The 27,514-nt window shown below is 37.5% G+C and overlaps 1 long non-coding RNA gene across 2 annotated transcripts; it reads right to left on the bottom strand.

Moving 5' to 3' along the window:
• Positions 1 to 258: 258 nt before the first annotated feature.
• On the bottom strand, positions 259 to 26,723 carry LOC143676190 (uncharacterized). Of its 2 annotated transcripts, none has more exons than XR_013171895.1 (3): positions 26,609 to 26,723; positions 22,659 to 22,769; positions 259 to 431 (listed from the first exon to the last, which is right to left on the bottom strand). It is a non-coding gene; the product is annotated as an uncharacterized LOC143676190 (long non-coding RNA). The 2 variants fall into 2 exon arrangements; XR_013171894.1 differs by lacking the exon at positions 259 to 431 and adding an exon at positions 22,283 to 22,568.
• Between the last annotated feature and the right edge of the window lie 791 nt (positions 26,724 to 27,514).

Below are 27,514 nucleotides of genomic sequence, written 5' to 3'. Positions count from 1 at the left end.
AAACCTTTCTTCTATTGGTCTCAAAGAATATGTATGGTTCTAAAATACAGACACTGTCTTCCTTACCCCTATGTTCTGAATTACTTTAACCCCAACCTGTTCAGCTTGATTCTTATCTCTATATATCAGGTTATATATATAAAACAGCCTCTCAAAATCCAGAAATAATAATCACCACTCTGGACTTAATGTGTCTGCACTAAAAGCTTACAGTCTAGGCCCCTGTCTTCTTATAAGCATCTTCTAAAGGTGACCATACCATTTTTATTTTTTGTTTCTGGCTTATTTTGTCTCACAAAATGTTCCACATGTTCCTTCTTATTGTTGCATACCTCACAATTTCCTTCCTTTTTGTAGCAGCACAACCTTCATTCATAAGTATACACCATTCTTTGGCAATCCATTTCTCCATCAGTGCATCCTTCAGCCACCTGCAATCATCGGGCATCATGTAGAGGGCCCAAAGTCCACAGTCCATCAACATTTTCTATTTTATATAATTTCATTGTTCCCAAGATAAAGAAAACCAATAAACACCCCCTTGCCAAATATTAAATCTAAACCTCCCCTTAACCCTTATCACTCACCCCATTATTTACCTCTGCTGTTGCTGTGATAGTGCTAATGGTTTCCTTTTGAACATAGCTCATAGCATGCAATAGCAGTTTTCCCTTGTACCTTGGACTTAAACACTCTTTATACAAGAATCATATCTTTGAAGTAATTCTTATGAGAACACATTCATATTTCTAGTGTGAGTAGTGGGAAACTTAGGTCTATACAACCCCTTTCAATCTTGTTCATCTTCAATATAGTAATATTATTTCTGGATCCACTAGAGAATCACCTTCCCTCCTATCTATTCCCTTACATTGGAGTTCAACCTCATTAGCTAACAGTTTACTCATCTCTAGCTTCTAAGTATCTCTAAGTCCCCTATCTTCTGTATTATAAGCCTCTGATTATACCTTTATGCTAGTCATAAAAGTGAACTCATACAGTGTCTGGCTAACTTCATTCAGCATTATGTCCACAAGGCTCATCCATATTCTCATGTGCTTCAGGACTTCATTTTGTCTTACTTCTGCATAATATTCCATCATATGTATATACCACATTTTGTTGATCTACTTTTCTGTTGATGGGCATTTGGTTTGTTTCCATTTTTGGCGATTGTGAATAATGCTGCTATGAACATCGGTGTGCAAATGTCTGTTTGTGTCATTGCTTTCAGCTCTTCTGGGTATATACCAAGTAGTGCTATTGCTGGGACATAGGGCAACTCAATATTTAGTTTCTCAAGAAACTGTCAAACAGTCTTCCATAGTGACTGCACCATTATACATTCCCACCAGCAGTGCATAAGTGCCCCAGTTTCTCCACATCCTCTCCAACATTTATAGTTTCCTGTTTGTTTAACAGCATCCATTCTTATAGGTGTTGGGTGGTAGCTCATTGAAGTTTTCATTTGCATTTCTTCATAGCCAGTGAAAATGAGCATCTCTTCGCGTGCTTTTAAACCATCTGCATTTGCTCTTCAGAAAAGTGTCTATTCATATCTTCAGCCCATTTTATATTTGGGTTGTTTGTTCTTTCATTGTTGGGTTGTATGATTTCTTTGTATATACAGGAAATCAAATCTTTGTCCGATATGTGATTTACAAATATTTTCTCCCATTGAGTTGGCTGCCTCTTCACCTTTTTGACAACATCTTTTGAGGTGCAGAGGCATTTGATTTTGAGGAGTTCCCATTTATCTATTTTTTCTTTTGTTGCTTGTGCTTTGGGTGTAAAGTTTAGGAAGCTACTTCCAATTACTAGGCCTTGAAGATATTTCCCTATATTTTCTTCTAGAAGCTTTATTGTGCTAGTTCTTATATTTAGGTGTTTGATCCAGTTTGAGTTAATTTTTGTGTAGGGTGTAAGATAGGGATCCTCTTTCATTCTCTTGGCTATTGATATCCAGTTCTTCCATGTCCAGTAATTGAAAAGACTTTTGTCCCAGTTCAGAGGACTTGGGGGCCTTGTCAAAAATCAGTTGACCATAGATTTGGTGGTCTATTTCTGCACTCTTGATTTGATTCTATTGGTCACTACTTCTGTCTTTGTGCCAGTACCATGTTATTTTGACCACTGTGGCTTTATAATAGGTTTTAAAGTCAGGGAGTATTAATCCTCCCATTTTGTTCTTCTTTTTTAGGGTGTTTTGGCTATTTAGGATCTCTTTCCGTTCCAGATGAATTTGGTAGTAAGCTTTCCCAAATCTTCAAAGTAGGTTGTTGGAGTTTTGATTGGTACTGTGTTGAATCTGTAGATCAATTTGGGGAGAACTGACAACTTAACTATATTTGGCCTTCCTATCCATGAGCAGGGAATTTCTTTCCACCTATTTAAATCCTCCTTGATTTCTTTTAGCAATGTTATGTAGTTTTCTGTGTACAAGTCCTTTACATCCCTAGTTAAGTTCATTCCTAAGTACTTGATGATTATTCTAGTTGCTATTTTGAATGGAATTTTTTCCTTAACTGACTCCTCGGCTAGGTCATTGCCTGTGTATAGAAATGTTATTAATTTTGGCACATTAATTTTATATCCTGCCACCTTGCTGGATTTGTTTATTAGCTTAAGTAACTTTGCTGTAGATTTCTCAGGATCTTCCAAGAATAGTATCATATCATCTGTGTGGTAGTTAGATTCAGTTGTCAACTTGGCCAGGTGAAGGTACCTCGTTCTGTTGCTGTGGACATGAGCCAATGGTACGTGAACCTCATCTTTTGCTGATTTACATCTGCAGTCAGCTAGGAGGCATACCTGCTGCCATGAATGATGTTTGACTTAATTGGCTGGTGCTTAAATGAGAGAGTGCAATGTAGCACAGCCCAAGCAGCTCGGCATTCCTCATCTCAGCACCCACAGCTCAGCCCAGGCCTTTGGAGATGCAGAAAGGAATCACCCCAGGGAACGTTGTTGGAACCCAGAGGCCTGGAGAGAAGGTCAGCAGAGATTACCTTGAGCCTTCCCACGTAAGAAAGAACTTCAGATGAAAGTTAGCTGCCTTTCCTCTGAAGAACTAACAAAATAAATCCCCTTTTGTTAAAAGCCAGTCTTCTCTAGTGTGTTGCATTCCAGCAGCTAGCAAACTAGAACAATCTTCAGATAATGAGTGTTTCTTTCTTCCTTTCCAATTTGGATGGCTTTTATTTCTTTGTCCTCCTGATTGCTCTACTAGAACTTCTAGCACAATGTTGAATAATAGTGCTGACAGTGGGCATCCTTAACTTGTACCTGATCTTAGGAAAAAAGCTCTCAGTCTCTCTCCATTGAGTACGATGCTGGCTATTGGTTTTCCTGTATTCACTTTATCACATTGAGGTGGTTAACTTTGATTCCTATCTTTTGGAGTGTTTTTATCAGAAAAAGATTCTGAATTTTGTCGAATGCTTTTCAAGCATCAACTGAGATGATCATGTGATTTTTTCCCTTTTCATTTGTTAATGTGCTGTATTACATTAATTGATTTTCTTCTGTTGAACCATCCTTGTATTCCTGGTATAAACCCCACTTGGTCATACTGTATAATTCTTTTAATGTGTTGTTGGATTCAATTTGCTAGTATTTTATTGAGAATTTTTGCATCTATGTTTATTAGGGAGATTGACCTGTAGTTTTCCTTCCTTATAGCATTTTTACCTGGTTTTGGTACTAGAATGATATTAGCTTCATAAAATGAGTTAGGTAGAGATCTTTTTTCCTCAATTTTTTTTGAAAAGTTTGAGCAGGATTGATGTTAGTTCTTTCTGGAATGTTTGATAAAATTCCCCTATGTAGCCATCTGGCCCTGAGCTTTTTTTTTTTGCAGGAAGATTTTTGATGACTGATTGGATTTCCTTACTTGTGATTGGTTTGTTGAGATCTTCTATTTCTTCCGGAGTCAGTGTAGCTTGTTTGTGTGTCCCCAGGTATTTACTCATTTCATCTAAGTTGTTTAGTTTGTTGGCATATAGTTGTTAATAATATCCTGTTATGATTTGTTTTCTTTCTTCAGGGTCTGTGGCAATGCACCCTTTCTCATTTCTGATTTTGTTTATTTGCATCCTCTCTTTCTTTTCTTTGTCAATCTTTCTATTGGCCCATCAATTTTATTGATTTTCTCAAAGAGCCAACTTTTGGTTTTATTGGTTCTTTCTATTGTTCTTTTGTTCTCCCATTCATTTATCTCTGCTTTAATCTTTGTTATTTCTCTTCTCCTATTTGTGTTGGGGTTAGTTTGTTCTTCTTTCTCAAGTTCCTCCAGGTTTGCTGTTAATTCCTCAATTTTTGCTCTTTCTTGTTTTTTAATATAGGCATTTAGGACAATAAATTTCCCTCTCGGCACAGCCTCTGCCACATCCCGTAAGTTCTGATAAGTTGTATTCTCATTTTCATTCATCTCCAGACAGCTACTGACTTCTCTAGCAATTTCTTCTTTGACCCACTGGCTGTTTAAGAGTGTGTTATTTAATGTCCATATATGTGTGAATGTTCTCATTCTTTGGTAGTTATTGAGATCCAGCTTCATTCCATTGTGATCAGAGAAAGTGCTTGAGTAATTTCAATGTTTTTACATTTATGTAAAATACATCCATGAGCACTAGAGAAGAATGTATATCCTTGTGCTTTAGGTTGCAATGATCTATGTATGTCTATTAGGTCTAATTCATTTATCAAGTTATTTAACTTCTGTATTTCCTTGTTGATCTTCTGTCTGGTTGTTCTATCTATAGCGAAGAGTGGCGTAGTGAAGTCTCCTACCATTATTGTTGAAACATGTATCACTGTCTTCAGTTTTGCCAATGTCCGTCTCATGTACTTTGTAGCTCCTTGATTGGGAGCATAAACATTTATGATTGTTATATCTTCTTGGTGAACTGACCCTTTAATTAGTATATAGTGTCCTTCTCTGTCTCTTATGATGTCTTCAGGTTTAAAATCTATTTTGCCTGATATTAGTATAGCTACTCCTGCTTTCTTTTGGTTACAAATTGCATGGAAAATCTTTTTCCATCTTTTCACTTTCAATCTATTTGTATCCTTGTGTCTAAAATGAGTTCTTGTAAGCAATATATAGACGGATTATGTTTCTTAAACCATTCTGCCAATCTGTATATTTTAATTCATAAGGTTAGTCTGTTAACATTCAGATGAATGTTAACAAATGAAAAGGCATTTTTTATTCCACCATCTTATCTTTTTTATTTTATTTGTCAGATCTATATATTCTTTTCCCTCTTTCTCTTTGTATTCTTTAAATTTCCCTTAGCAGTATGCTTCAATTCTGTGCCCTCCTCCAGACCTCCCTGTCTTTTTTTTCAGCCAGCAGCACTCCTTTTATTATTTCTTGTAGGGTGGTTTCTTGTTGGCAAAATCTTTCAGGACTTCGTCTGTGAAAACGTTAATCTCTCTCTCAGTTTTGAAGGACAACTTGGCTGGGTACAGAATTCTTGGCTGGAAGTTTTTCTCTTTCAGGATCCTGAATGTATCATACCACTGCCTCTTCACCTCCAGTGTGCTAGTTGAGTAGTCTGAACTCAGTCTTATTTGATTTTCCTTGTATATAGTAGATTTTTTTCTCTTAGTGCTTTCAGGATTTTCTACTTCTATTCAACATTTGACTGCTGATTAGTATGCGCCATGGAGAAGGCCTATTTGGATGTATTTTGTTTGGAGTTTGTTGGGCTTCTTTGACTTGCACATTTATGTCCTTTATGAGGGTTGGAAAGTTTTCCCCCATTATATCCTCAACTGCTCTTCCTATCCCTTTACTCCTCTCTTCTCCTTCTGGGACACCAATCAGTCTTATATTTGTATGCTTTGTTTTGTCTATCATTTCCCTGAGTTCCCATTCAATTTTTTTCCATCTTTTTTTCCATTTGCTGTTTTGAGTCTTCAAAGTCAATTATCCTATCCTTTATATCACTTATTCCTTCTTCTCTCTCTTCAGATCTGGTGTTGTGTTCCTCTAGTATGTTTTTTATTTGGCCAACAGAACCTTTAATCTCTGTGATTTCTGCTATTTTTCTATTTATTCTTTCAAATTAATCTTTATGCTCTTCTATTGTCTTCTTGATCTTCTTTGTGTCGTTTGCTATCCCACTTATTTTATTAAGTAGAGTTGTATGAACATCTTTGATTAGTTATTCCAATCTCTGTGTCTCCTCTGGTGTTTTAATTAGATCATTAGACAGGGCTCTATCTGTATGCATTGTGATATGCTTAGTGATCTTCTGCTGTCTTTGTTGCTAGTAAATATCTTGATTAATTTAGTTTGGGAGTTGATTTCTCTCAATTTAAGATTTTTCTTGTGTTTGCAGGATGGTTGTGCAGCAGGGACAGGGTATGGGGTGGGACACTCAATGCAGTGATTTGTTTCAGGGCAGGTATAGGTGCAGGTTGGGGATGTTATGCTGATGCTTGTGAACATAGGTTCCCAGTAGCCAGGCAGGAGGTAGAAGTCTGGGGGGTGGAACCCTGGTGTGCAGTGGTCTAAGGCATGGAGCTATTTGTATGCATGCCTAGAGCTGTGTCAGCAGATCAGCATTATGCCTTTGTGGATTGGGGGCAGATGTGACCTGGCTGCATAGGTTGGCACTTTCTCAGATTGGGAAGTGAGGCTGAGGGCCGTGCACATGCATGGTTCTAGGACTGCTGTAAAGTTTGGTTCCCAGAGCTGAATGATGTGCTTGGGGGCCTGTGCTCATGCATAGGCCTGGGAGTGCCATAAGCAGATGAGCAGAGCTCGGGGGGTGGGGTGGAGCGAGGCTGTGTGACACTATGGATGAGGGGCAGGGCAGGAGGTAGCCTAGGTATGGAGGTTAGTGCCATAGCCTATATTCACTGGCATCAGCCTGCAGGGAACAGGGAAGGGAAGGCAGTGCTCTGGAGGGGTGCAGGAGAGGTGGGTTGGGCTGCACTTGGGGTGGAAGTGTGGGGCAAGTACGTGCACAGGACTGGTGGGGTGGGGCACCTAGAGCATGAGGAATGAGAGTGGGGTTTGGGTGCATGGGGTGTGAGGTGAGTCATCAGTCATGGGGCTGCACTGGTGAGGGTAGTGCCCCAAGGAACATGGGCTGGTTTACTTCCTAATCCCGGGATCCCATCTGTGCACTCTTGCAGGCTCTGTGCCTCCACACCTCCATACCAACCTCCAGCTTTCTGCCTCTCAGTTCCTTGGCCTTTGAACCTGGGCTTCACCATGTGGTGCAGAAGGTCTCCCAGGTCAGCTGCACTCCTGAATCACTGCCTCAGTTGCCCTCCTGTCCCTTCTCTAACCTTTCCGTGGAGTAGGGCTAAATTAGAGCTTCTCTATTCAGCCATCTTCACGGCAGTCCTCATATCCTTTTGTTTCCCCTTTTTATGCTATTTTGTCCCACATTATGTCTTTATATTTTGTTTCCATTACCAGGAAATATTACTATTTCTTCTTCAATTGTATTCTAACTCTTATCAGAATTAAATAATAGAGTTATATATTGAGGAGAGAGTAGTACTGGGTTTTTCTTGAGATCTTCACTGATTACCTTTTACTGGAGATCTTCACTCTTTCATGACTGCTCCAACCTACTTTCTCCTGACTTTTCCTTTCAATGTGAAGAACTCTCTTCAGCAATTCCTGTATGGAAGATGTGGTGAACTCTCTTGGTTTCTGTTGACCTGTGAATGTTTTAAATTTGTTCTCATTTTTGAAGGACAGTTTTGCCATATGAAGAACTTTTGTCTGGCAGTTTTTCTCTTTCAATACCTTGAATGTATCATACTAAAGCTTTTTTCCTTCATGGATTCTGATAAGAAATCAGCACTTAGTCTTAGTGAAGATCCATTCTATGTGATGCATCACTTTTCTCTTGCTTCTCTCAGAAGTCTCTCTTTATCTTTGACATTTGAAATGCTGGTTAGTGTGTCTCAGAGTAGATCTATGAGCTTTATCCTGTTTGGAGTACATTGCACTTCCTGGACATGTGTAGTTGTATTTATCATAAGATTTAGGAGATTTTCAGCCATTATTTCCTTAAATATTTTTTCTGCCCCTTTTCCCTTCTCTTCTCCTTCTGGAACTCCCATGGTGTGTATATTGGTACAGTTCATACTGTCACTAAATTTCTCAAACACTGCCTAATTTTTTTTTCTATTCTTTTCTCTATCTGCTCTTCCAACTATATGATTTCAATGGTCCTATCTTCTACTTTACTAATTCTTTCGTCTGACTGTTCAAAACTACTGTTGTGTGCTTATAGTGTTTTTTAAGTTATTATTGTGACTTACATCACCATAATTTCTATGCTTCTTTATAAACTTTCTAATACTTCCTTTTGCTCACATATTGATTACTTAATATCCTCTAACTTTATATCCACCATTAGTTTATTTATAGTCATATTTTCCTTCATCTCCTTGAATAGATTAGGGGAATTTAGTTGAAACTCTTCACAAGTTGTTTCAAAGCCTGTATCTCCTCTGAAGTTTTCATTTTCTCCCTTGACTGAGCCATATCTTCCTGTTTCTTGTATGCCTTGTAATTTTTTGCTGTTGTCTGGGCATTGATTAATTTTTATGTAACTCTGACCAGCAATTTGTCTGTCTGGGTTTTATTGTTGATTGGCTTTGTGTTAAGGCTCTTCTTTGATTCTTAGTCCAATTTATTCTGAATTTTAGCATAATATAGATTATTTATTTCATAGATTTTTTTAGATTTTCTCAATTCTTCTGCACTGAACATTTGGTACCACTGCTAAGATTGTCATTTTATGTTCAATTGTTTCACCTCCAGTAGAAGCTTCCCTTTCTCCATTCTTTCTCTGGGAATTCTGATCTGTTCTGTTTATTTTGGCACAACATTTTCTCCCTAGCTTCTATGATTTGTGTAGCTTCCCTTCCTCAAAGAGTGCCCTTTTTTCATTATACTTTTAGGTTCAGTATTGTTACAGAAGTTCAGTTTCCTGCCCCCTCCTTTATTTTTCCTGTGAGGCTTTTCTGCCTCTGGTAACTTCTTCATTAGGGTATCCTGACATTCAAAAAGGTCCCTTTTTTCTTTGTTTGTTTAGGCTATCCAACAATTAGCAGCAGGGCTGAATGTGTGCTCCTCTTGTCAACAGTTATACCATAGGTCTCTTTTACTTCCTAGGGACACTTTTTTATGCAAGCACTCACCAGCTGCTTGTGTTATACCTCGGTCTCTGCAGGCTTGGCTCCCTGTCCCTAGATATACATGAGATTCTAACTCAGTACTATGAGTGGCTCTAAAATAAGTTTCCACATCAGGAGGTACCCAGGCCAAGTTGCCTCTGTGTGACTCCTAAGTTGTGCTGGATGGAGTGATGGGGAGGGCTCCAGACCTGCAAGTCCAGGATAAAAATCTCCTACTTGATCTTGTTGATTATGTTTTCTTTCAATTCAGCATTTGTGGAGTCCTTCTCCATCATCTCTATCATCCTTCAAAGTCCAAGTAAGTGGGATTTATCCTTTTATTAGTTGTTTCTGAGGGGGACTTTTCCAGGGAATGGCTACACTATATTTTAAGAGAAGAAATTTCTCCATCATTATGAAGACCAAGAAATGTTCCATTCAAGTTGTTTATTAATTGTTTAAGTTATACTTAACTCTATTTCTTCTAGGATTGATTTTGATATTATGTGTGAGGTGAGGATTTACTGTAAAGACATATGTAAACCATACTCATATCAATTCTGTGATACCACAAAAGGTTTCAGGCTGGGAGGAAATGACTATTATACATAGTGCTGAGTGTTCGGAATCTAGAATACAGAAGGAATTTCCACAAATCTAAAAAAAAGGTAGGAAAATCTAAAGAAAAATTGGCACATTTGGTATAGGTAATTTAAAGAAGAGGTTATTTAAATGTTCAGCAAACCCAGAAGAGATGTTCAATGTCATTAATGATCAAAGAATCGCATATAAAAATAGCAGTAAGAGACTACTTTGTACACTTGATTGGCAAAAAAGTAAACAGTGTCTTACAATTGAGTACTCATGAGGATATAAGAAACTGGTAATTAGCGCTGGTGGTAATATAAAATGGCACATCAAATCTGGAAAGTGTTAGAATTATATGGTGAAGAAGAGGGAAGTAGCAGGATGGCAGCATAGGGAGGTGTGGAATTTAGTTAGTCCCCTAGAGCAACTACTGAATAGCCAAGAATTGTCTGGAACAACTCAGGGATATCCATGACCAGACACACATTGTATGCCAGTCTGGAATGGGTTCAAGGGCCAAGATGATGGCACAGAACTGTAAGTAAAGTCTCTCAATTCCAGAGGCTGGTGTCCTTCCCATTGGCACAGCAGGCTCAATCAGAGACACTTACTATGGGGAAAAAAGAAGCAGTCTATGCTGAGAAGAAGGGAGGGCAGCTCAGCCAAGGCCCAGCTGAAGTTTAATTAACAAATTTGAACTGTTGAATACAAACTCCAACCACAGATAAACTGAGAGCAAGCAGGAAAAGAATCCTCAGGTTTCTCCTGGGAGACAAGTGGAAGGACTGATAGAAAAATAAAAAACTGAGACTTTTTGAGTTGGCTGAGTTCAGAATACTGAAAAAGAGTGTGCCCCAAGAAAAGGGTGCATAGAGCTGGAAACCAACTTCAGATCTTGAAAGGTGAAACTGGGGGCTTAGAAATGGCCCTGTAAAGGGATTTCTTTAAAAAAAAAAAAAAAACTGTTCTAAGATGGTCATTAGAGAAAGAATCAGGCATTTTCAATTGTCAGCCCTGACACAGGAAAGTGTGGAGTTAAAATAAGTCTGAGCAACAAAGTAATAAGTCAAGTAAGGAGACAACTTCCCTAAAGCGCTTATCTTCCCCAAGAAAAAGGGAGGCAGGTCCCAGCTCAAGTGGTGACCCTCAGTCAGAGAATTCAGAACCCAGCAATTTGTTGGGCTAAGCCTTAAGCCCAACTTCTACCTCAGCCTCTGTCTTAACCATACATATGGCAGGTACAGGGCCTGCTTAGAATTAAAGGCAACACTTTATACCAGTGGGGAGCTGCATGCTGACAACGACAGCTTCTGGGAATGATAGAAAAAGCAGAATCTAGAGGCTTCACAGGAATCTCGGACAACCTGCTGGGTCTTATCCTCAGGGAAACTTGATACTGATCACATCCTCCTTCTGAGATGTGGGACTCTCTTATCTGGAAAAACTGATTGAAGTCAATCATATCCTCAAAAAACAAAGGTTCCATTTGGGTAAAGCAAAAATCTAAAAACAAGAGCTGAAAAATACTGATTAATTAAATAGATGCTAAACTAGTGGTCTAGAATAAGTTGAACTGAATGTGAAAGAGAAGTAGATAATAAAGCCAACCAATAAGAAAACACTAGGTAAGAGAGTGAAAATGACTTCCAGAATAAACTGATCGGGGAAATCAGGTGCCAAGACACCAAAAAAGAATTATGAATCACACTGGGAAAAACCAAGACATGGCCCAGACAAAGGAATAAAATAACACTTCAAGTGAGATACAGGAGTTGAAACAGCTAATTAATATTCAAACAAACATGCTAAATCAAATCAATGAGTTGAGGGAAGAAGATATGGCAAAAGAAGGCATTGGGCAACCATAAAGAACTCAAAAGCTTGAAAAAACAAATGGCGGAATTTATGAGCATGTAAGTCACAACAGAAGAGATTAAAAACACAACGGAGACTTATAACAGCAAATTTGGAGAGGGAGAGGAAAGGATTAGTGAACCAGAGAACAGGACATCTTGAATCCTACACACAAAAGAACAGAAAAGGAAAAGAATTAAATGCCAACATGAAGCACACAAATATACATATTATGGGTGTCCAAGAAGGAGAAGAGAAGAGAAGGGGGGCAGAAAGAATAATGGAGAAAGTAATCACTGAAAATTTCCCATCTCTAATGAAAGACACAAAATTACAAATCTAAGAAGCACAGCATACCTCAAACAGAATAGATCCACAAAGACCGAAACCAAGGTACTTACTAATAAGATGGTCAAATGTCAAAGACAAAGAGAGACTTCTGAAAGAAGCAAGAGAAAAGTGATCCATGTATAAGAGAAGTTTCATAAAACTATGTTCAGATTTCATAGCATAAACCATGGTGGTAAGAGCACAGTGGTATGATATATTTAAGATAATGAAAGAGAAAAACTGCCAAACAAGAATTCTATAGCTGGTGAAAAATGGTCCTTCAAAAATGGGGAAAAGTTTAAAATATTTACATTCAGCCATTGACAGAATTCGTGAATAAGAGACCTCTTCTACAAGAAATACAAAAGGGAGAACTACCAGCAGATAGGAAAAGATAGAAGAGAGAGATCTGAGAAGAAGGTGGAAATTAAGACTATCAGTAAGGGTAAAAGGAGGAAAAAATAAGTTATGACATATAAAATTCAAAAGACAAAATGGAAGAAGAAAATACTGCTTTTCAGTGATAATTAATACTAAATGTTAATGGATTACTTCCTGACCAAAACGGAGAAGAAAGAAGTGAGATGAAATAAAGTTTCAGTAGCTGAAAGATTTCAAACAGATTCAAGAGGTTATCCTGGAGGTTATTCTTATGCATTATATAAATATCCCTTTCAGTTTATGGTGTATTGGAGTGGCCAGGGAGGAGGGGGGTGAGTACCTGAAACTGTTGAGCTGTATTCCAGTAGTCTTGATTCTTGAAGATGATTGTATAAAGATATTTACAATGTGACTGTGTGATTTTGAAAACCTTGTGCCTGATGCTCCTTTTATCCAGGGTATGGACAGATGAGCTAAAAAATATGGATGAAAAATGAATAAATAGTAGGGTGGGTAAGGAGTAGGATGAATTGGGTAGATGGAAATACTAGTGCTCAATGAGAAGGAGGGGTAAGGAGTATGGGACGTATGAGCCTTTTTTCTTTTCATATTTTTTTCTGGAATAATGCTCTAAATGTTCTAAAAAATGCTCATGGTGATGATACATGACTATGTAATGATATTGTGAGCCATTGATTGTACACCATATATGGACTGCATGTGTGTGAAAATTAGTCAATGAAAGTATTTTTTTTTAAAATTTAATGGATTAAACTCCCTAGTCAAAAGGCATAGACTAGCAGAATGGATTTAAAAACAGAGCCCAAATGAAGCTATGAAAGTCAGTATCACCTCTCTCAGCAACTGTTGAAAAAACTAAAGTGATCAGACTTTGTTTAGAGATATGAATGAATCTGCTCTGGACAGGACTAAGGTAAAACAGAATAATGGATAAAGTATGATATGGCCCATATTTTCAAACTTCAACCTCTGTGAAAAATCAAAAGGAGAGATGTTTATTTGGTGCAAAATTTATATTTTCAGTAGCACATAATCTAATTTAACTTGTATGGTCTGCTTACTTGAACACCATAATTACATGGAATCTTGAATACGGCATGAGACCTTGTTGGTTACTACAGGTTAGGGTGATGCCCCAATATATATCCCAGAGTAATTTGGGAAGAGAATAAAAAAGTATTTGCAAAGTCCCTGTGCTGGTCTGAAAGGATTTATGTACCCTTGAAAAGCCATGTTTTCATCCTGATCCAATCTTGTGGGAGCAACCCTTTCTTTTAATCCCTATTCAATAATGTATTTTGGAAACTTGATTAGATTTTCTCCATGAAGATGTGACTCACTCAATTGTGGGTATTAACTTTTGAATAGAGGGAGATGTGACTCCACCCATTCCAAGTGGGTCTTGATTAGTTTACTGGAATCCTTTAAAAGAGGAAGCATTTTGGAGAGAGTCCCGTTTCGAGAGCCAAGGCAGAGCCTCAAGAATCACAGAGCCCATGCAGCCAGAGATGTTTGGAGATAAAGAAGGAAAATGCGCCCCAGCACCCCTCCCCGAGAGCTTCATGAAAGAAAGAGAGAAAGCTAGCTGACATTGCCATGTTTACCACTTGCCTTTCCAGTTGAGAGAGAAACCCTGAACTACATCAGCCTTTCCTGACTGAATGTAACCTTTTGTTGGTGTCTTGATTTGGATATTTTTATAGGCTTGCTTTAATTGAGACGTTTTCACAGCCTTAGAACTGTAAATTAGCAACTTAAAAAATTTCCCCTTTTGGATTGAGAAAAACTTTTCAACCGAAAGGGGGAAGAAAAAAATGAGATAAAATAAAGTGTCAATGGCTGAGAGATTCCAAACGGAGTCGAGAGGCTATCCTAGAGGTTCTTCTTATGCATTAAATAGATATCACCTTTTTAGTTAAGGCATAACAGAGAGGCTGAAGGGAACTGCCTGAAAATGTACAGCTGTGTTTCAGTAGCCATGTTTCTTGAAGATGATTGCATAATGAAAATGATATAGCTTTCACAATGTGACTGTGTGATTGTGAAAACCTTGTGTCTGATGCTTCCTTCTTTTATTCACCTTATGGACAAATGAGTAAAACATATGAATTAAAAATAAATAAATAATAGGGGGAAAAATTCCCCCTTTTAAAAGCCATTCCATTTCTAGTGTATCACATTCCAGCAGCTAGCAAACTAGAAACAGTCCCCTTGAGGGACTGGGGAGAAAGGAGGAAATATTAAACTTCCCCATCTGGGGAATTTCTAATATTGTCACAAGCAGTGGGGACAGCCAATCCAATAGGCTGAGCCCATGAAGGTTAGCCTTGGGGCTAACCCTATGAAGCTTATTCCTGCAAAGGAGAATTTACTTATTATTACGCCTAAGGGTCATCCCAGAGAACCTCTTTTGTTGCTCAGATGTGGCCTCTCTCTCTCTAAGCCAACTTGGCAGGTAAACTCACTGTCCTCTCTGCTATGTGGGACCTGACTTCCAGGGATTAGCCGGGACCCAGCATCATCATATGAGAAAGCCTTCTTGACCAAAAGGAGGAAGAATTAGACTAGCTAGAGGGAAGTACCTAAAAAACTGTGTTCCAGTAGCCTTAATTCTTGAAGAAAACTGTATAACCATATAGTTTTCACAGTGTGACTGTGTGATTGTGAAAACCTTATGCTTGCTGCTCATTTTATCCAGGGTATGGATGGATATGTAAAAAAAAAAAAAAAGATAAGTATAAAAAATAAATAACAGGGGGAGATAAAGCATAAAAATTGGGTAAATTGAAATACTGTGGATCAATGAGAGGGAGGCGTAAGGGGTATGGGATGTACGAATTCTTTTTGTTTCTCTTTCCGGGGTGATGCAAATGTTCTAAAAATTATTGTGCTTAAGAATACACAACTATGTAATGATATTGTGAGCCATTAATTGTATAATATGTTTGGACTGTACATGTGTGGATATTTTTCAATAAAAATATATTTTTAAATGAACTAAAAGCAAAAGAAAAAAAAACAGCATGCACATTATGCCAAAACTAAATGTCAACAAGTGAAGCTCATGGGGGAGGTGTATGGATTGCTTGTGGAAGAAAAGTAAATATCTTTATATTGATTATTCTGGCAAAGGCATGTCTATTTACTTAGGTTTGGTTGTCTGATATGAAATAAAACTATTTAAAAATGGGTAGAGAGAAACAAGTGTTAGAGAAATGTGCAGAAAAAGATGTACCTATTCACTGTTGGTAAAGAAGCTGAGAGGTGCAGCCTCTGGAGGGCAGTGTGCTGGCTCCACAGGAGGCTGGGGTGGGGTTGCCATATGATTTGCAACCCCAATGCTCAGTACATACCTGGAGGAACTGAGACTGGGGACAAAAATGTAGATTTGCACTGGTGTTTACGGTGGCAGTGTTCCCGATTCACAATGGATGGAGGTAACCTAAGGGTATAATGATTGAGGGAAGGAAAGGGGGAACTGTGGTATATATATACAATGGACTACTGAGCAGCTGCAAAAAGGAATGAATTGTGAAGCATGCAACTAGGTGTACGGACCTTAAGGACTGTATGTTGAATGAAATGGAAGAAACAGAAAGATAAATATTACCATGCCTCACTCCTATGGACTAAATATAATGTATAAACTTGGATAACTAAAGTCAAGAGCATGGGTTATCAGGTTGGGGTCTATTGTAAAGGGTCCTAGATTGTAAGTTCTTACAGCAGTCATATATATTCAGGAGTTGTGACTGTTATTCCTAAATTCTGCAATACTGAACTATTTGAGTATAACTTAGTCATTCCTGGAAACTTTGGGTATTTATGTGACACCTGAGACTCAGAGTGAGAAAAATGAATCCATGAAAGTTAGCATTACCCCATACAACAATGGCTTAAAAAGTTGAAAAAGTGATCAGACTTCAACTAGAGATATGAATGAAGTAGATTTAGATATGACTAAGGTAAATCAGAATATAGGATAAAGGATGATATGGTCCAAATTTAAAAACCTCAACTTCTGTGTGAAACCAAAGAAGGGGATGTTTATTTGGTGCAAAATTTAAATTTTGTGTAGCACATTATTTAATTTACCTTGTATGATCAGTTTATTTGAACACCATGGAATCTTGAATAGGGTGTGAGATCCTATTGGTTTGTGCAGGTTAGTGTGGTGGTATGATATATCCCATAGTAATTTGGGCAGAGAATGAAAAAGCATTTGTAAAGTCCCCTTGGGGAACTGGGGAGAAAGTAGGAGAAATACTCTTCTTCTCCATTTGGGGAATTCCTATATTCTCACAAGCAGTGAGGACAGCTAATTCAATATGCTGAGCCCTTGATCTTGGGGGTTGCTCCTATGAAACTTATTCCTGCAAAGGGAAGCTAAGCCTACTTATAATTATGCCTAAGAGTCACTCCCAAAGAACCTCTTTTGTTGCTCAGATGTGTCCTCTCTCTCTAAGCCAACTCAGCAGGTGAACTCACTGCCCCACCCCCCTACTTGAGACATGACTCCCAGGGGTATAAATCTCCCTGGCAATGTGGGGAATGACTGCTGGGATGAGCCAGGATCCAACATTATGGGATTGAGACAGCCTTATTTACCAAAAGGAGGAAGAGAGAAATAAGATGAAATAAAGCTTCCATGGGTAAGAGATTTCAGAGTTGAGAAGTTATATTGGAAGGTATTCTTATGCATTATATAGATATCCTTTTTTAGTTTATGGTATATTAGATTGCTGAAGGAAAGTACCTGAAATTGTTGAGCTGTGTTCCAGTAGACTTGATCCTTGAAGACGATTATATAACTATGTAACTTTTACAGTGTGACTGTGTGCTAGTGAAAACCTGTGTCCGATGATTCTTTTGTCCAGAACATGGATAGATAAGTTTAAAAATTTGGATAAAATAAATAAATAAGGGGGGATAAGGGGAAAAATTGGGTAGACTGAAACACTTGAGGTCAATGAGAGGGAGGGGTAAGGGGCATAGGATATATGAGTTTTTCTTTTTACTGTTCATTTCTTTTTCTGGAGTGATATAAATCTTCTAAAAATGATTATAGTGATGAAAACACAACTATGTGATGCTATTGTGAGCCAATGACTACACACCATGTATGGACTCTATGTGTGTGAAGATTTCTCAGTAAAAATATTTTTAAAAAAGACAGCATCCATTTATATGCTGTCTAAATGAGACTCAGTTTAGACCCTAGGACAAAAATAGGTTGAAAGTGATAGTTTGGAAAAATATATTTCATGTAAACAACAACCAGAAAAGAGTTGGGGTAGCAATACTAATATCTGACAAATTAGATTTTGAATGTAAAACAATTAACAGAGGCAAAGAAGGACTCTATTATTCATAAAAGGAAGAATTCATCAAGAAGACATAAAAATATTAAATATTTATGCACCAAGCTAGACTGCCCCCCAAACACATGAGGCACATACTGACAACACTGAAGGGAGAAGTAGACACCTCTACAGTAATAGTTGGAGAATTCAATACACCATTCTCATCAATTCAACATTCTTTCTTGATGAAAACACTTCAAAGGATAGGAATAGAAAGGAACTTCCTCAGCATGATAAAGGCAATATATGGAAAATCCCACAGCTAACATCATCCTCAGTGGGGAAGACTGAAAGCTTTCCCCCTAAGATGAGGAACAAGACAAGGATGCCCACTCTCCATTGTTACTCCACATTGTTTTTCTGGAAGATCTACTTGCAAGAAAAAGAACAAAAAGCATCCAAATTGGAAAGGATGAAGTAAAACTTTCACTGTTTGCAGTGCTTACTACATATCAAAAACCCTGAAAAATATTCAGCAAAGTTACTAGAGCTAATAATGAGTACAGCAAAAGAGGCAGGGTACAAGATCAACACCCCAAAATCAGTACTGTTTCCATACACTAGTGATGAGTAATCTGAGGAGGAAATGAAGAATAAAATTCTATTTACAATAGCAACCCAAAGAGTCAAATATTTAGGAACAAATTTAACCAAAGCCACAAAAGACATATACAGAGAAAACAACAAAAAGTTGCTTAAAAAAATCAAGGAAGACCTAAATAAATGGAAGGACATAACGTGTCCATGAACTGAAAGACTAAATATAGTTAAGATGTAAATTCTACCCAAATTGTTTTATAGATTCAATGCAAGACCAGTTAAAATCCCAATTTTGCAGAAACAGAAAAACCAATAAACAACTCTGTTTGGGAGGGCAGGGTGCCCCAAATAGCTAAAAAAAATATCTTGGGAAAGAAAAATAAAGTGGGAGGCCTCACACCACCTGACTTCAAAGCATAACACCAAGCTACAGTAGTCAGGACAGCATAGTACTGCAAAAAGATAGATATACTGACCAGTGTAATCAAATTGAATGTTCAGGAATAGACCCTCTTATCTATGGACAATCAATCTTTGATAAGGTGATCATGTCAGCTCAACGTGGACAGAGCAACCTGTTCAATAAATGGTGCTTGTAGAACTGGATATCCATATCCAAAAGAATGAAAGAGGACCCCATCTCATACCTCATATAAAAATTAAACTCAAAATGGATCAAAGAACTAAACATTAGAGCTAAGACCATAAAACTTTACAAGAAAATATAGGGAAATATAAATCTTGGGATAGGAGGTGATTTCCTAGACCTTGCACCCAAAGTGTGAGCAATCAAAAAACAAATCTATTTGATGTACTTTTGTGCATTAAAGGACTTTACCAGGAAAGTAAAAAAGCTGCCAGTGCAATGGGAGATAATATTTGGAAATCATATATCAGATAAAGGTTTAATATCCAAAATATATAAAGAGATTCCACAACTCAATAACAAAACACAACAATCTGATTTTTAAATGGACAGACACTTTTCAGAAGAGGAAATAAAATAGCTCAAAAATATATGAAAAGATGCTCAATGTCACTGGCTATTAGGGAAATGCGAATCAAAACCACAATGTGATAACATCTCACACTTACTAGAATGGCCATTATTAAAAAAAAAAAAACGGAAAACAAGTACTGGAGAGAATGTGGAGAAATATGTACACCAATCACTGTCAGTGGGAATGTAGAATGGTTTAACTGCTATGGAAGGCAGTTTGGTGGTTTCTCAGGAAGCTAAGTATAAAATTGTCATATGATCCAGCAATCCCATTACTAAGTCTATATTTGGAGGAACTAAAGACAAGTACACGAATGTATACTTACACAGTGATGTTTATAGTGGCATTAATCATGATTGCCAAGAGATGGAAACAACCCAAATGTCCATCAAAGGATGTGATATATCCATACAATGGAATATTATCCAGCTGTAAGACAGTATAATGTCATGACACATGCAACACTGTGGATGAACTTAACGACATTATGCTGAGTGAAACTAGCCAGAAACAAAGGGACAATACTGTATGGTCTCACTAATATGAATATTACTGAGTGAACTTTGAGAGTTAAAATTGAGAACACACGCTATCAGGAGATAGAGAGTAGACATTGGGCACTTGATACTAAAGGAGTATAGGATGTTCAACAGCATTGATTGTAAAGATCCAGAAATGGATATTTTCTGATGGTTGCACAATAATGTAAGTACACTGAACGAAGCTGACTGTGAATATGGTTGAGGGAGGAGAGCTGGGACATACATAACACTAGAAGGAAAGATAGAGGATAAAGACTGGGACAGAAAAACTTAGTGAAGCCTCTAGTGGGTAATGATGGTGATTAAATGTACAAATATAAAAATGTTTTTGCATGAGGGAGAATAAATGAATGTTAGCATTGCAAGGTGTTGAAAATGGGATGGTATTCAGGGAAAAATGCAATCAATGCAAACTAAGGTCTATGGTTAACAAGTAATGTTGGAATATGCTTCCATTGAATGCAACAAAGGTAATATGCCAAAACTAAATGTCAATAAGTGGAAGATAAGGGGCAAGACTATGGGATTCTTTGCAGAAGAAACGGAAATATTCAGATATAGATTGTGGCGGTGAAAGCATGGCTTTGTGATTAAATCAGAAGCTATTGATTTTTTTTATGTTTATTTTCTTTTTAATTGAGGCAAAAATTACCTACAATCAAGTGAACAAACTTGTGTTGAATTTTATTTTATTATGTACACCACCTGAATTAAGATGCAGATAATTTCAGCAATCCAAAAGGTTCCCTCATGCTTCTTCCCCAGTCATTACCAACCCAAAGGTAAATCACTATTTTGATTGCTATAACCATAGTTTTACCTGTTTTTGAACTTCATGTAAATGAATCATGAAGTATATGGTCTCTGTGTCTTGATTCATTTGCTCATGAGTTCATCCATGAACAAAGAATCATTTTTAAAAATGTTAATTACAACTCAATGTGAATAATGAATTCAAAAACATTAGATTTGCTTTAAAAATGTTAATTTAATATATTATTTAAATAATTTAGATTTTAATATTTAGCACTAAGCTTTAATTTATACACTTTAATGTTTTTGGACTTTACAGACATTTCTAAACCACTTTTTGATGAAATGTTGTATTACTTAGTTAACATCTGAACACTTGGATACTATTTCTATTTTTAAAACCAACATATATTTTAAAACCCTCTATATTAGGATCAATTAAACACAACAATACATTCTATGACAATGCAATTTTTTTCCTTTGGAAGGAAACATTTTTAAGATGACAAGGAAATTTGATATTATGTAGAAGTAAAAGATGCAACCATATGCATAATGTTGTATAGTGATAGATTTTGAAAGCCCGGTACTTTCAAAGACTTATATGAGATTTGCGGAGCCACTTTTCCATATGCAAAATTGTGGATGGAATTGTGATATTTGTTAATATAGATGTGAATAAGCAATCCCAACACACTTCCTTAATTCCACAAGTGTTGCCAGTAAAAACTGTGGAAAATGATCTTGTGACATTCAATGTTACTGACAAATCTGATCATGATGACTGACAAATTCTATGCTACAAAGTTATCTGGAGGATATCTATGGTCTTTTCATTTTTAAAAATGTAGCTTTTGTACAGGGCAATCATTTGGTAGAGAACTAATTTTAGAAGGAAAGGAAAAGAACAGGCCTAGAAAGAGATAAAAGGAGGAATAGAAGTCTATTCAAATTAATGTTGTTACATAGTATACTTAAGAAAAATAATTTTTAGGAACATGGAATACTTGCAATTTTGCATAAATATGGTTGAAATAATACGAGCTTTGGAGCCCTATAGACCCAGTTTAAATCTCAAAGCTATTATTTATCTTTTTGACCTTAGTAAGAAAGTCTCTGAGCCTTAGTTTATAGTCATTTGAAAATTGGAGAAAACATATTTGGAATGTTACTGTTTATCTAACATGATTTTTAAAAAAGTAATATAAGCACCAAGTACATATAACAATTTCCCTTTCTCCTAAAATTTAATACTACATTAGGAGATAATCACTACAACTTACCTTTTCAATCCAGCTACTAAATACATCTGGAATTGCTTATAGAACACCTATACTCTTTCTGTATAACAGGCAAGTCTAACAAGTAAGTGACATCACCTAATTGAAAAGACTATAAGTATTTTGTTTCACATTTGGAAATCAATAGTCATGGGAGAGAAGAGGTATAAAAAGTTACTTGAATTCAGGCGCATGTATTTTAATTCAGTTGCATAAGCAATGTTGAGAAACCTAAAGCACTTTCCAATGTTCATTCATAATACCTGGAATCCAAGCGTTCTTCAGAAAAGAGGAAGGAAAAAAGCTACAATTTGCCTGAAATGATAGAAGATGCAATGCGGGAGCTTTTGCCGGGTCTCCCGCCTGGGGTCTGCCTCTCGGCGATGGGGGAAACCGGGGGAGGACTAGCGGGAACTGGAGGAGCTGGCAATGCGTGCACACCAGAACGTTTATTAGAGGAAGTGCTGAGGCTTATATAGCGGGGTAGCGGAAATAGGGAGGGGGGATCGGGGGATGCGGTGATTGGTGAGTGGAATGGGTGTTGCAATGAAGGTCGGGCCAATCAGGGGGCGAGAATGAAGTGGTGTGATGTGAGGTAATGAGTTACTGGGTAGAGGGCTAGCAAGAAGAAGACGAGTTTTTACATCCGGCAGTGATGTCAGGAGTTGCTAGGCAGAGGGTTTTTGAGATGAGGCTGATATTACATCCAGCAATGCAATAAGAGGGTGGCAGAAGAACTGAATTGTCAGCAAAGTCCTGAAATGGTGGCAAGGAAAATAGAGGAGTAATGTAATCAGCAACCTCACATATGTCTCTAAGTCACATATGTCTCTAAGACACACTAACCTTAAAGTCCAGAATGGGTTCTGGGATCAGAAGATGTTCACATACGTGCAAACTCTAGGTCAAAAAATATATATCAAGTCTAGGCCAAATTGCTTAACCTCAGTTTCTCATCTGTAGGGGTAGATAATGATAGTTACCACCAAATGGGGCCAATAGATGCAATCAACTGGCTAATGATTTAAATCAATCTATGAAATACTCTCACATTAACAATCAGGCCAGATCTTGCTGATCAAACAACTGGACACCATAACCTAGCCAAGCTGACACATTAAATTAACCATGATAGGTAGGGTGCTTTGTCTTGTTCACCCAGCCACTTGAACAGTGTTTGGTATACACAGGTGTTCAATGACAATTTAATGAATGAATGGTTAGTTATTATTATCATTATTATTCCAAGCCTATTTAGTCACAATGCTGGTTTGAAGCTGCCATGTATCCCAGAAAAGGCCACATTCCTCCACTCGACCCCCGTGGGTGCAGACCCACCGTGGGTGGAATCCTCTGGCTAGGTTATTTCAATTGAGATGCGACCCACCTCACTCAACACGGGTCCCCATCATTTGCCAGAATCTCCCATGAGAGGATAAAAGGCAGTAAAAGCCACGACAGCTTAGAAAGAAAGGCACCAGAGATGCTAAGAGAGGACTCTTAGAAGCTCAGCGAGGAGGACTGAGAGCTGAAAGCAACAAAACCCAGGAGGGAAGGACCAGCAGATGCCGACCATGTGCCTTGCCATCTGGCAGAGGAACGCCGATGCCAACAGTCTTTCCCCAGAAAAGATATCCTCTCCCTGATGCCCCAGCTTGGTTCTTCATAGCCTTAGAACCATAACTCTGCAAGCCAATAAATCCCCATTGTTAAAAGCCAGTCTACCTCTGGCAGATGCATTTGGCAGCTTCAGCAAACCAAACCGTCCTTAAAAAACTTTTCATGTCATGTTATCCATCTAAAATATCTTTCTCTATTTAGCTTTAGAAATACTTTTGACTGGTGATAAAGTGATAGTATAACAAATAATTAAAAAGCACAGATTCTGGATTCAGACAGCCTGGATCTGAATCCTGGCTCTGTCAATTGCGAGCTGCATGACCTTGGGCAAGTTATTTCTTCTGTGCCTTGGTTTCCGTGAGGTTGACAAGATGATTAAATGAATTAATGTATGCAAAATTCTTAGAGCTTATAAGACTGCTATACAATTGCTATTATCATTATTCCTACTATGTGATTCTATATAGATATTCCTTAACTCTGTTGTAGAATACAGGCAAACAACCACACTAAGATTTCATTATAACTAATCGTATTTTGACACACTAATTTTTCTCTTTTTTGCCATCGCATATATTAAGTTCTGTAGAACTGGGGTTATGAAGTTTGGCTGATGCATCAGGGAATGTTTCTGACCACAAGTAACAGGATTCTGATTAAAAGTAGTTTCTTCAATTAGGCATTGAATTGTCTCACAAGAATTCTTGAGGTGTATGGGCCCAGGGTTCATTAGTTTAAGCAGCTTAACAATGTCAGGGCTCAGGATTACTCTCTATAGCTCATTTGGTTTCCCCATAACCAAAACTGCAAGGTCTAGACTTCATATCTTATCACAACCATATGCAGGAAGAAAAAGTCTGTTAGGAGCAGCACTTTCTTTTTGTCAGTGAGGTAAATCTTTCCCAGAATCTGCCAGTGGTTCCACCTTATTTGGTCATTTCTAGTTGCAGGAGAGGCTGTGAAAGAGAACCCTGCAAAGGGGTACTGTTTTCTGGTAGCTAGAAAGGGGGTGAGGGTGGGGTAGAGGTGGGGGTGGGATGGAGGGGGGGAGAGCAGAGAAATGGTTTTTTTGCTACAAAGCTATTAATTGTGTTTGTTGTAGCTGATAATCAAAATCACCTGAGGAGTTAGGAAGACAAATATCCCAGATCCAGTGAATCCCAGGAATCAGGAAATTTTAAAAACTCGCCAGATGATTTTTATGATCAGTTAAAGTACTGTGAGGTTTCAGAATACATGATACAGTATCGATATCTTGCCAAATATCAAGCTATGATAATCTGATTTACTATATTAAACTGATACATTACATTGAAACAAAACAAAGCCTTCCCCTCATTTCTACATTGAGTTTCAATTTCTAAAAAACAGTGTTTTTTTTAGAAAGGTAATTCCTAAAGAAATGCAAATGAACTAAATAGAATAATTGAATTTAAGTCCAGTTAAAACACACACATGCAGAGCAACCTTCCTTAGTACTAAAGAACTAGATGCAGCTATTAGTATATGTCACAAGGTGATGCTCTTTGCTAAACTCTCCTACTAAGACAATCAGGAATTACAACTCTTTCCGATGGGAATGCAGTTAAAACAAAATGCTATGTCTAATTATAACTTAATTGGCCCTTTAAACACGAAGGTTACATAATCCAGAAGATATATTTAAATTAAATTTAAATGTTAAAAAAAAATTTTAAAGCAAGCCACATAAATTAATAGTAGGGAAATATTCTGTAAGACTACAGGCTTAGAATACAGAGACTTCCATGTCCTGAACATGATTATCTCCCCCTGTATCTCTATCTCCTTTATCTTTAATGACTCAAGCTGTTGTATTTCTGTCACAGAGTTCTAGAGTATCTTTTGTTGATTTATCCCTAGGTTCATTACATTTTTTCATATAACTGAAATGTCATCTTTGTCTTAAAAAAAAGTTAAAATCTGAAATACTTTTGTACTTACAAGACAATTACAAAAACAGTACAAACCCCATACAGAGAACTACAACATACCCCCATGTTCCCAATACTCAGATCCATCTATTTAACTTTCTGCCTGTTTTGTCATATCATTCTATCCATCCATCTACTTCTCTATTAACCCGTCTTCTGAACGCTTGAGTGTTGGTTCTATATATCACATGTCTTGAACACTTAATACTGCCATGTACATTTCCTAACAACAAACATATTTATTTATGTAACCACTTTACATGTAATTTTCAAGTTCGAGAAATTTAAGAATAGCATAGAGCTTATAGTCTATATTCCATTTTTTTCATATGTTCCAAAACCCTTTTGAGCCTTTTCTCCTCCTTGCTAGATCTCACCCAGGGTCATGTATCATATTTAATTGTAATTGTCTCTTAAGTTGCTCTTCTTTTTTTTTTTTTATTTTTTTTAATTGTGGGAGCATATATACAATAAACTTTCTCATCTCAGCCACTCCCAAACATACCGTTCAATAGATTAATCACATTTACAATATTGCAGTACCTTCATCATCTTCCATTATTAAAATTTTCCCATTTCCCCAAATAGAAACCTTATACCTATTATGCATTAACTCTCCATTACGCCTGCCCTATGCCCCTGGCAATGTGTATTCTAATTTCTGTCTTTATGGGCTTGCATATTCTCCAATATCTTCTTTGTAATTACCATGGGGTTTAACATCCTAACCCTACAACAATCTTGCTTGCTTTGATAGCAGCTTAACTCAACTATGCTCCTATACCCCTCTATCCTCCCACCTTTATGCAGTTCTTGTCACAAATAGGTTTATACATTATGAGTCCAAAACCGATTTATTATTACATTTTATGCATTTGCCTTTTAGATCTTATAGGAAGTAAAAAGTGGAGTTACAAACCCCAAATACAATAGTGTTTTGGTTTGCTAAAGCTGCTGGAATGCAACATGCCAGAAATGGACTGGCTCCCATAAAAGGGATTCATCAGGTTGAAAATTCAGCTCCATTCCATGAAAATGTCCAAATCAAGGCATCAACAAGAGGATACCCTCACTCAAGAAAGACCAACTATGTCCAGGTTCTTCTGTCACAGGGGAAGGCACATGGCGATGTCTGCTGGCCCTCTCTCCAAGCTTCTGGTTTCAAACAGCTATTTCAGCTCCTGTTTTCAGTGGCCGCCTCCCTAAGCAACTGTGGGTTCTCACCTAGTGTCCAGTGGGCAGACTCTGGGTTTCATTTCTAGACTTAGCATCTCCAAACATCTGTGTCTGGTTTTATCTCTAGGCATTCTGTGTCAGCTCTGAGTTCTCTCTCATAAAGGGCTCCAGGAAAGGATTAAGACTCACTTGACTGGGTGAGCCACATCTCCATGGAAACAACCCAGTCAAAAGGTCCCAGTCACAATAGGTCTATACCTACAAGACTGGACCAGAAGAATATGGCTTTTCTGGGGACACATAACAGTCCCAAATCAGCACAGATAGTAATGGCATTGATATTTACCCCTCACTGAAGCTCTTTATTCCATCATGGAGCTTTGATGTATTGTTTATTGCCCTTTTCTTTCAACCTGCAGAACTCTTTTCAGCATCTCATGTAGGGATGGTCTAATGACAAACTCTCACGCTTTTGTTTCTCTGAGATTATCTTAATTTTTCCATCATTTTTGAAAGTTTTGCCAGATATAGAATTCTTGGTTGGCAATTTTTGCTTTCAGCATTTTAAATACGTCATCCCACTATCTTCTTGCCTCCATGGTTTCTAATGAGAAATTGGCACTTAATCTTATTGTGGATCCCTCATAAATGGTACATTGCTCCTCTCTTGTGGTTTTAAGAATTATCTTTATCTTTGGCATTCTAGATTGGTTTATAGTGGACTGTGGTGTGGGCATACTTGGGTTTATCATATTTGGAGTCTGTTGTGTATTTTGGTTACATATATTCCTGACTTTTATCAATTTTTAAACTTTTTGTTAAATTTTGTTAAATTTGCAAAGTGTTCAGCCATTGTTTCTTTGAACATTCTCTTTCCTCTTTCTCACTTTCTTCTTTATTCTATGAGACTCCTACAATGCACAAATTAGTACACATGAAGATATTACACAGTTT

The sequence above is a fragment of the Tamandua tetradactyla genome, chromosome 3 (genome assembly GCF_023851605.1).
Source record: "Tamandua tetradactyla isolate mTamTet1 chromosome 3, mTamTet1.pri, whole genome shotgun sequence".
NCBI classification, from domain to species: Eukaryota; Metazoa; Chordata; class Mammalia; order Pilosa; family Myrmecophagidae; genus Tamandua; species Tamandua tetradactyla.
Note: the sequence above shows the minus strand (reverse complement) of the source record. Positions and strands in the feature narration are given on the sequence as shown.